The sequence below is a fragment of the Callorhinchus milii genome, unplaced genomic scaffold (genome assembly GCF_018977255.1).
Source record: "Callorhinchus milii isolate IMCB2004 unplaced genomic scaffold, IMCB_Cmil_1.0 Scaffold38, whole genome shotgun sequence".
Lineage (NCBI taxonomy): Eukaryota > Metazoa > Chordata > Chondrichthyes > Chimaeriformes > Callorhinchidae > Callorhinchus > Callorhinchus milii.
This window is the reverse complement of record NW_024704779.1, coordinates 290,752-300,928: the sequence shown is the minus strand read 5'-3', so window position 1 is coordinate 300,928 and position 10,177 is coordinate 290,752. Positions and strand designations below refer to the sequence as shown.

Genomic DNA, 10,177 nt, shown 5'->3' with positions numbered 1-10,177 from the left:
CACCAGAATATTGCTGATCATAGATAAGCTGTGTCACCGTGGCTCACCAGTAGAACCTGGAGGGAATCGGGTTGTTACCCTCTGCACCTTTTAACGCTGAAAGCCGAATCCCTTAACTCGTAGGTTGTTGCGATATCAAGAAGGAGCAGCAAAGCAGGCGAGATAGCATATTTGATTGCCATCCATGCTCTTTACAGCTGGCTATTTTCCACCAATACCCGGAATTCACACCCTGAATATCAGTTCAAGTTCCATTTTGGTAAGTTAAGCACACAACCAAGGCTCACATTGCAATATTGAGAAGGGTTGGATTATCAGAGATGCTGTCCTTCAGATTATGGTAACTCGGTTCAAAATTTTATCTAAAGTACACCATCTCTGATAATGCACCTGGCTCGTTTCCGGTATTACTTCGTGATGCATACCAATTTAGAACCAGGTCAGCCCGAAGGAGTACACGACAGTATTCTAACACACATAGTCTAGTCTGACACAGGAGTGCAGAAATGGAAATGCTTTGCATTGTTGAATGTGCCTTCCTTCCGATGAGACAGAGTTCCTATTTGACTAGTTGGTTGACTTTAATAAAGCCATGACACTTTGAATAAAGAATTGCATTTTGATCGGTGTTCTGGCAAACGAAGAAAGAAAATGAGTAAATTGATTCATTGCTTCTTTGAGGAAATTGATCTCCCAAAATCTGATTCGCTAACAAAAATACTCATCATACAAAGAACCCATTCTAACAGTTTTGAAGTCCCTGAACCACATACTATGAGGCTTCTGATCGTTATTTCGCTTTTATTACTTTATTCATAGTTAACTTGTTGGCGATTCTGATCCTGGCCCGGGGAAATTGCGGTCTCTCCAAAGGCGTCACTCTCTACTTGGTGGCCATGGCAGCGGCAGATCTGATGGTCATTATCACTGACGTATTATTCAATCGCATAAATATTTTTTATTTCCCTATTAGTTTCTTATTTTACACTCCGGTGTGCAGTATCAGAGTTGTTCTGCTGGTTTTCGCCACACAATGTTCTGTCTGGTTTACAGCTGCTTTCACTTTCGATCGTTTTGTGGCCATTTGTCGTCAGAAGATAAAAACTGCATATTGCTCTGTGAAAACTGCTGTTTGCATTATTATAACAGTGAGTGCGATAAACTGTGTCCAAAGTGTGCCTTGGTACTTTGCATTTACTCATTTGGTGATCATTAATAATTTCCCATTTTACTGTACTGGGAAAGCAAGCTATTATAGTCTGCCAATTTGGAAAGTGTTTACATGGTCCTACCGAGTTTTCACTCCTCTAGTTGTTTTACTTTTGATTTCCCTCTTTAATTCTCTGACTATCAGACACATTTTATTAGCCAGCAGAATCCGCAGGAGAATCCGTGTCAATGAGAATGGGGAGAAACAGAAAGATCCAGAGATGGAAAAGCGAAGAAAATCCATTATTTTACTTTTTAGTATATCAGCGAGTTTTCTACTATTATGGATGACGAATATTATCTATACATTGAAATGGCCAATAACAAACTATAATTATCAAGCACAAGTAAACAGCTCTCGACATATCTTCCAACAGACGGGATTTATGCTGAAGCTTTTGAGTTCCTGTACAAACACATGTATCTATGCAGTGACCCAGTCTAAGTTTAGAGAGGACATGAAGAAGGTGTTTAAATATCCCTTTACTCTGATTCATTGCAAAAAAAATTTAATTTTTAACAAATAACGGACGCTCAGTTCAATAAGCGTTGCCAAGTTACATCGTACTATATAAAAAATAGTATGTCATATGTGATTTTAAAAATAATATATAATGTATATAAAGCCTCTTGAAGCCCTCACGATGCAACTGGATAGCAAGGGAGCTTTCCAACCAGGCTAAATCTAGCAAAACATTTATCCATATTGTGCATTTTACCTCCAAATTCCAAGTAATAATCTAATTGAATTCTTCCTTCGTGAAATGTGCTCATCAATCATGTATTCGATGGATTTGAGGCAGAATTTCTTGGTGTCGCTGTTGCAGGATTTTCTGAATGGTTTGAAACACGACAATGGCCCCTAATGTGCTGCAGGTGGAACTACCTATGGAGCTTTCAAGCTGAAATCACCACTTTGATCACTGGTCGAATCAGTTATTCATGGTGCTGAGTTCTCCCGAGTTCATAATTATTGTTTTGAGCAGATGAACACAACACATTTAGGGTACTAAATATTTCCTGATTACTCTCCTCACGTATCGCCCTCCGTCGCGACTTTCATGTCGAGGCGACGTCCCACGGAACAGGACTTCATGTGTTTCGGACCTGAGCTGGGGATCGGTATTGAGGAGTTTGGAAGGTGGGTGCTGAGCTGCGTTACATTTCTTCAAAATGAACAAAAGTCGAGTCTAAGAAATTGAAACTCGGACTTCCCTAAAATTAACCTAAATTGGTAATTACTGTTGCTATTTTTGAAAGCCAAAGTGAAATGATCAACTAAAGTGCATACTAAAGCAGCTCTAGTGGCGCAATAGGTTAGCGCGCGGTACTTATATGACAGTACTTCCTCGAGATATGCCGAGGTTGTGAGTTCGATCCTCACCTAGAGCAGTATTTTTCATTGGTTTAGTCAAGTGAGTTGCATGAGTGGACAACAGGGGAGGTCACGGAGTAGTGTTTTTCTTGTTGTGATTCACCCGCTGTCAGTTCGGTGCTTTACCAAACCTCAATAAACGCTCCTGGAGGCCGCTCAGTAAGAATTGGAAATAAATATAACATAAATGTTGGATCAACTTTGGTTTCAAGTGAAAAAATCCTGCAACAGAGGCATTGCATGTTAAGGCAGGAGGACGTCGAATCTCAGGAAACATGAGAGTTCCTTCAAGTGAGCTGCAATGACAGTCTTTTGTTTCATTGCCCATCAAACTCGTTAGTAAACGAACCGTCTCTTTGTCATTGTGCATAGAAAATATTCGTTGATAAGTGGTATGTGAGTTGATTAACTGTGGTCTCGCTGGCACATGAAATTAGCATTTAACGAGCATTCTTTGATCATTTTTGTTGACGATTCCATTTGAAGATCACGATGATTTTTGTTAATTGTTCAGCAAATCAATAAAGTTCCATTAAATTTTGTATTGCGAAGTTCTCTTTTTGAAATTTCAGTTATTTGGAGCACGAGTGGCTCGTTGGTCTAGGGGTATGATTCTCGCTTAGGGGTTAGCAACTAAGTCAATATGCGAGAGGTCCCGGGTTCAAATCCCGGACGAGCCCAAATTTTAGCAGAATGTTGTCTGTGTTTCTCACACCGTTTTCATTTTCAAACAAATAAACGAACGTGGAAATATAAATGTAGAAAGTAAACAATTTAATAGAGGGAGGTAAGCATCTGTTGCGGTGTAGTGGTATTATGCAGATTCCTATTGAGTCACTTGACTATTATGCAAGATTCCTATGACTAAAATCAGTGCACGCGGAATCATGGAGGAGATGTGCACCAATTGAAGAACTCATAGAAAATCTCCAGCAGAAATTCTTCTGGAGTGAGCTGTGAATACAGAGAAGCTGTAATGTCGTGAAACTGGTGAAGGAATTTGTTGAGAGTTGGAAATCTGCAGAGGGGAATTACGTGATTATGTATTACCAAAAACGTCTGGGGAAATGGCAGAACAGCTGAAATTTTAGATCATGAGTCATGTGGGAACTCCAGGACACTTTCCTAGTACCGGACAAGCACATCTGAAGAATGTGCGTCCGGCTGCTCCAGCTGACAGTGTCTGAGCTTGAGGAGATGCTGATGTCACTGCAGTGAATATTGTGAACTGAAGCCTTTATCGATCGTAACTTTTATTTATGCAAATTGTTATTGTTATTGCTTTTAAATCCAGAGCTCACTCGCTCACACACCTTTTCCTTGTTCAGTTTCAAGATATTCTTCATTGGCCACATGACCACACTCTTGTTTACCATTCCTTCCCCACCTTTTGACAACCACCCCATCTCGCTCTTCAATATTCTATGTTCAAGTGTGGGAATATAATATATTTTTAAACTTTAAATGCTCCATTGCACTTCTCTGCATGAACTGCATCTGCATGTGGCTGTATCTAGATACAATGAAAATTTGTTCTTCTTGAAATTTATGTAAAATGTTTTAATAATATTGTTCCGATCATTCTGTACTTATTTGTTCCAGGCTTGATTTTTTAAATACTTATTTTCCATTTCACAATAACCAATGTTGTTCAACGTTTACATGCGCAGTACTTACGTAAACGCATTATCTTGTTTGTTCACATATCTGGAACTAATTGGACCAATTGGAGTTAATCCTTGATGCAAGAATCATATACGTGCTCCATATAAGTACACATTGCTTTCAGTGTGACATCAGTGTGTCAACTGAAGCCTCCGGCTTCAGCAAAAATAATGTTGTAGTGTAAAAAAAAAGCATGATACTTCCAACGCTGCTTGCAATCATCGCTATTTACTACCCCATTTTTGTAGCATTTGGAATACCACGTAGGTTTATTCGGTGGCATTGATTTACCATTTTGAAAAGTTAACTCTATTGGGTGCAGAAGACATTTTATAATGTGACATATCACTTTATAATTTTGCAGAGAGAAAGAGGGTTGAGGGGATAAATGGTTCAGAGGAGCAAATAGACTGGGAAGTGCAAGTAAATAAACGCTGAATGTAGCAAAACAAGTGGAAAGGGCTGTGATCAAAGATTTAGAAAGATTTACTAAGTTTGTACCGAGTGTAAATAGTCCATTCGGATCAAGCAGACCGTGCTAGAGTTTGTAATCTATATGAATCTTTATTCCCTCCTTTGCCTTCTGTTACCATTTCCCTCACATAAAGGTGTGTCGCGCTGTTCAATACGTGGCAAAAAAATAAAGATTCAGATAGCAACTTCCACCAGCTCATTGTGTGACACATTTCCTTCTGATTCCTACAATTTATCCCATTGTCACTGCGCTGTATTTGTGTCCCGAAGTTACGGACTCCCTAAATTTTTTTAATAGCCTTTCCAAGTAGCACAACTGCACGACAGAATGGAATCCCAACTATCTGTCGTATACGATATGCCTGACCAGTATCCCTCGACTTCATGACGGTCGCGTTTTCAATCTTAAACTCGAGAATTATCAATCTTATTCCACCCACTGTGTTCCTTCCTCTTTGATAGTGCCTAAATACACTTAAGCAGCTTTCTCTCCAACTTAGCCTCAAGCACCGGCTTACTTCAGCATTCTTAGACGCTTCCAGCATGAAGGGTTCGTTTTGAACTCCAAGCGGTTATTGTCAGTACATTTCTTCGCATTCACACTGGAGCAAAGAGAATTTCTAACTTTGTACATAACATTCCTTAAGGCGCATCTGTGTTTCTGCATTCAGTTTTGGCCACATCTTTTCGGGAAACAAGCTAAAGGTTTGGAGAGTTGCAGGGAAGCTTTACACGAATGCTTCGAAGGTTGAGGGTCTTTGGTTGTGAAGAAATATTGAACAAGTTGGGTCTATTTTACTTGGAAAAGAGAAGATAAGGGAGTTCAGTGAGGAAACCAAATGAGGGATTTTGAAAATGTGCGGTGAGAATCCATAGGAACCATTCGATATTCGCTGAATTTGGTTTACGTTAGCCGCAAGAAGAGCGAATTAGAGAGCTTTGATGATCCATTTTACTCATAATAATGCTCGAATAAAGAATGCCCTGTCGATTATCGTGACAGAGTCATATACCATTTTGCCACTGAAGAGCAGACTAGATACAAATGTGAAGAATAGACCCTTAAAAATTATGAGGTTAAACACGTCAGTAAAACAGAATGCATACGTTCATCAAATAGTTGGTGCAGACTTTAGGGTCGAATGGACTCTAAGGTGTTGTATGTTTCTCTGACTCTTTTATAAACTTCTACAAATTTGAATAGATCACAAATTTTACATACGGTTCGGGGCTTTTCAAACAGTTTGGCTATTTGGAGATGAGCTGATTGAGAAATACCACGTTGAGGCTTATTTTGGAAGCTGTGCAATAAGAGCTTTGTACTTCAAGTAATTTCTTGTGACTTGGATTTTTAAAGAATTTTCTTGATATTGTGTTTTCTGGTCTTCGACATCCCTATTGTGTACGGAGAAGATGACTGTGATTTGCCACCAACATTAGCAATAATGTGCAATACTACTTAACACACCGAAGGTTTAGTCACATATTTCAGTGATGCACCATGCTTACAATAGATAACAAATAATTAATCGAATTTACAAAATTGTTATTCCCTTTTCTTGGTTTACATGTAATATCTTTGGATTTTTTTTAAAACACGGTCTAAGATAATCAACTAAAATATTTTTCAGTTTGAATATTACACTCATCTTTTCTCAGGAAAACTGTGCTATTGCTAATGTTTTGTAGAGAGATCCTGGTTGATAAGACAAGATGAAACATTTCAGAAAATAACTGGATTCTGCATTCTGTATGAGGCTAACTAATCAGGAGTTGTAAAGAAATGTACGCCCCAATTTATTGTCCCCAAATGGTTTGGCGCTTTGATATCGCTTACTGGATTACTAAAGGATATTTGGCATACGTGAATGAGACCGGAAGAATTCTGGTATATTATCTGATTTTTATAGTAATTGAAACTAATGAAAGAAAACGCTGCCGAACACAGCACAGATTTATACGTATGACAAAGCTATCTATGGCAATTAATAATTTCCCTGTTCAAAAATCATTGCCAATTTCATGGGGAAAAGGTCAAATACTTCAGATGCTGATAATTTTAAATAAAAACAGATTGCTGGAAGTACACAGTAGGATAGGCAGCAGATATGGAGAGAGGAAAATCAAACTGATGCCATAGACACAACCACACAGACTGAATGGCAGCAACGAGGCTGTTTGCTGTCTGTCTTGTGCTGGGAACCTTTATTTCAGGTGAGGATGTGTTGAGCTAATTCAGTGTTGCTGCTGAATGTCAGTACCAATTCAACAAAATTGTTTGCAGGGAGACCTGTAATTAAGTCTTTAGTGCAGTCGCCTCTCAAGTCAGAGGACCTGGGTTCGATTCCCGGACGGGACAGGACGAAAACTTAGGCACGTTTCCTTACACCACTTACACGCCTCTGTTTACCTAGCAATCAGAATAACTTTGTTTGCTCATCAACGGTTTTAACAAAAGCGGTAATAATATCAACTGAATAATAATAATTTACCAAACCTTATTAGTGGATTGGCGGATCTCTTTTCCGGGGACAAAAATACATTCAAAATTAAAAATAGTAATTTGACAACTCTTTCCGTGAATAAATGTGGGACACTGCTGTGCGCAATTGTGATAATCTGTTATGTAATATACACTGATTATTACTATTTCATTATTAACAAATACAATATGATTAGTGCCTTTCTCATCAGGATAACGTCCCGAGACGCTGAAAGCAATAATTGAGAAAAATAGTGATTAACGAATTGTCGTTTTCTTCCATGTTTATTTCAGACCTCTGTGATGGGGATTCTGTCAGTCAGAAAGTTGCCCAGATAGTTAGGAAAGAAACAGAGACTGCCACTTTTGAATGTACATTTCCCTCAACTGGAAGCAATTACATTCTCTTATGGTACCGACATTACCGAGAAAGGCACCCAGAGTTTATAGTTGTGACATATTCTTGGAAAGACAATCAAGACAAAGGAACAGGATTTGGAAATCGTTGCTCTGCTCAACAATACAAATCCAGTTCCTTCACCAGTTTATCCATCTCTGAGCTGCAGGTGTCCGACAACGCTATGTATTACTGTGCCTTTAGTCTCACCACAGTGATAGACTGCACTGCAAGTCTCGTACAAAAACTCTCTTCACTTTGTACATCTGTCTGTTGAAGTGTGTGAGGAAACTTGGTCAGGCTTTGAGGCCCTGCGGGGAGCAGACTTGTCTGTAGACAGACTCAGAGGACACCACATTCACCTCACATCAACTTGTCAGCTAAACGTTCACAGCCTTAACTGTCACATAAATGCAGAGTGTAATTAATGAATCGGTTACATGTCCAGGTGTTGATTTAATGCCGCTTGCAAATAAAATTAAAGCAAATCATGTTTCCGTTGTTTTATATAATTGCATGGAGCAGATCGCTTATCCCGTTGGTAATAAGCCCTTCAACCATAATGTTGGTCACTCAATGGGTGACTGTTCACGATGATGAAGAGATTCCACGGAACGACTCGAAACGATTATCGATATCCCTGACAGAAGAAGTGAGTCTCCGGATTTGTAGTTTTTGTGGAGGTCGCTGAGGTTGGGTGGCAGACACCGTGGTAGCATGTAAAGGTGTAAGATGATCTATTGTAATCAGAAATGTAATCAAATGTTTCTGTCCCATTGCCTCCTTTGTTGCCCATCTCACCACCTTCCTTTTCAACCTTGTCTTCGATGACGGTCCCTCCACTCACCGTGTACTTCACCCATCTCACATATCAAAGAGCAGCTCGAGGGCAAAACGCTTCAATGTCCAGTGACTCGGTTCCTTGTACTGTCATAATAGGTGTTATTTAAAGCAATTTGTTTTTTCTAATTGTTGTCTCGATGACGCTTTACGAACTGCAATGATTATTATGATTCTTTCTCACCAAAGCTTTATTCACAGCAATTTTGTGACCGTGTTGGTGGATTTGAACTAACTGATCAGGTGAATGAGTGCAGCCCAACGCCCGCAGTTATCAGCCTGACCACAAGCAGTGGGTGAGCTTGTCAATGAAACACTGCTGTGAGGTCACGGCTGTGACTTTGAAATCCGTCACCGTCGACAAACACTTTCCATCATCAAACTCTGATGGCAATAGTTGTTGTTGAAGAACGACAATGCCACTGTACATCGACCTCCTTCACCTATTTAGCTTTATGGCAGGTGAGATTGTTTAACATACAACAGAGACTATCATTGATGTAGAGCCTTTATCAAACAGGGACATCTGAATTTGCTTGACATTCGTGGCTTTGTCTCTCAAACTATGTTGGGAGCCGCATTCGTGAAAAGGTAAATATAACAAAAATATTAATCATTGCGTTTGATACAGCCACTAATCACGTCTTCGAGAAGTCTGAAATCGCTGCATAGAATACACTGTAAAGTGAATTAACTATAAATATTGTGATAGTGGGAAGGAAAATATAAAAGTTATAAGAATAAAAAGAATAATTATAAACCTTGCATTTCATATTGTGCCTTATCATGTATTAGCGGTGGTTCAACTCGCTTCTCAGGATACACTGTCAAGTGAAATAATTTGATATTGTGGTCGATACGAGACAGCGAATTGTACACAGCAGTATTCCATAAACAGCCGTGGATTGAGAGACAATATTTTCTTTGTTGTGCGTTATTATGCTCGGAAAAAGATTCCACCAATCGTATAACAACGGAATCCCATCGTATTGTTAGGTAAACGGAAGCCTGTGCGTGGAGTAAGGCCTAAGGTTTCTCCCTGTCCTGCCAAGGAGTGGAAACCAATTCCTGTCACTTGCGAGGCGAGTGCACTTACCCCCTAGCTACAGGACTACAATAGCGCCATGCTTGAATTTGATCCATTTCTCTTGTGGTAGATGAGGTGCAGGGAGATTTAGTCAGACAAGATTTAGCGGTGCTGAGCAAACAAGAGGGAGACACAGTGAGTCTGAGCTGCTCATATACCGCCAGTTCGTCCTTTGCTGCTCTGTACTGTTACAGACATCACCCAGGCCTCGCTCCCCAATACATTCTCTACCGGCTTACTGATGTAATTGGCAACACTGCAGATTTTACCAAACGCCGTTTCACTTCACAGTTTGACAAGAATAAGAGAGAAACTACATTAATCATTCCCAGTGTAACTGTCACTGACGCTGCCACGTACCATTGTGGCTTAAGGTCAGAGGCACAGTGCTGCAAGGCAATGAAATCCCTGTACAGGAACAGAGCTAACGCTGAGCCACAATGTTACCCCAACCAACTCTGCTTTCGTTGTTTTACATATAAACGAAAACCTCTTTTCAAGACGATTTCAGTCCATTGAAGGCCCGTAGCTTAGATGTTAGAAATCTCTGCTCGCAAGTGAGGGATTTTTGTTTGATTCGCAACCGGGCAAAATGTTGGGCAATAATAATAATAATCCTTGCATTTTGATATAGCGCTTTTCACGTCG

The 10,177-nt window shown here is 39.7% G+C and overlaps 2 non-coding genes across 2 annotated transcripts; both read left to right on the top strand.

The window, feature by feature from the left end:
* The first annotated feature begins 2,507 nt into the window (after positions 1–2,507).
* trnai-uau lies at positions 2,508–2,601 on the top strand. Its single transcript has 2 exons — positions 2,508–2,545; positions 2,566–2,601. It is a non-coding gene; the product is annotated as a tRNA-Ile (tRNA).
* Positions 2,602–3,173: 572 nt separating this feature from the next.
* trnap-agg lies at positions 3,174–3,264 on the top strand. Its single transcript is given in 2 exon segments — positions 3,174–3,209; positions 3,229–3,264. It is a non-coding gene; the product is annotated as a tRNA-Pro (tRNA).
* Positions 3,265–10,177: the final 6,913 nt, after the last annotated feature.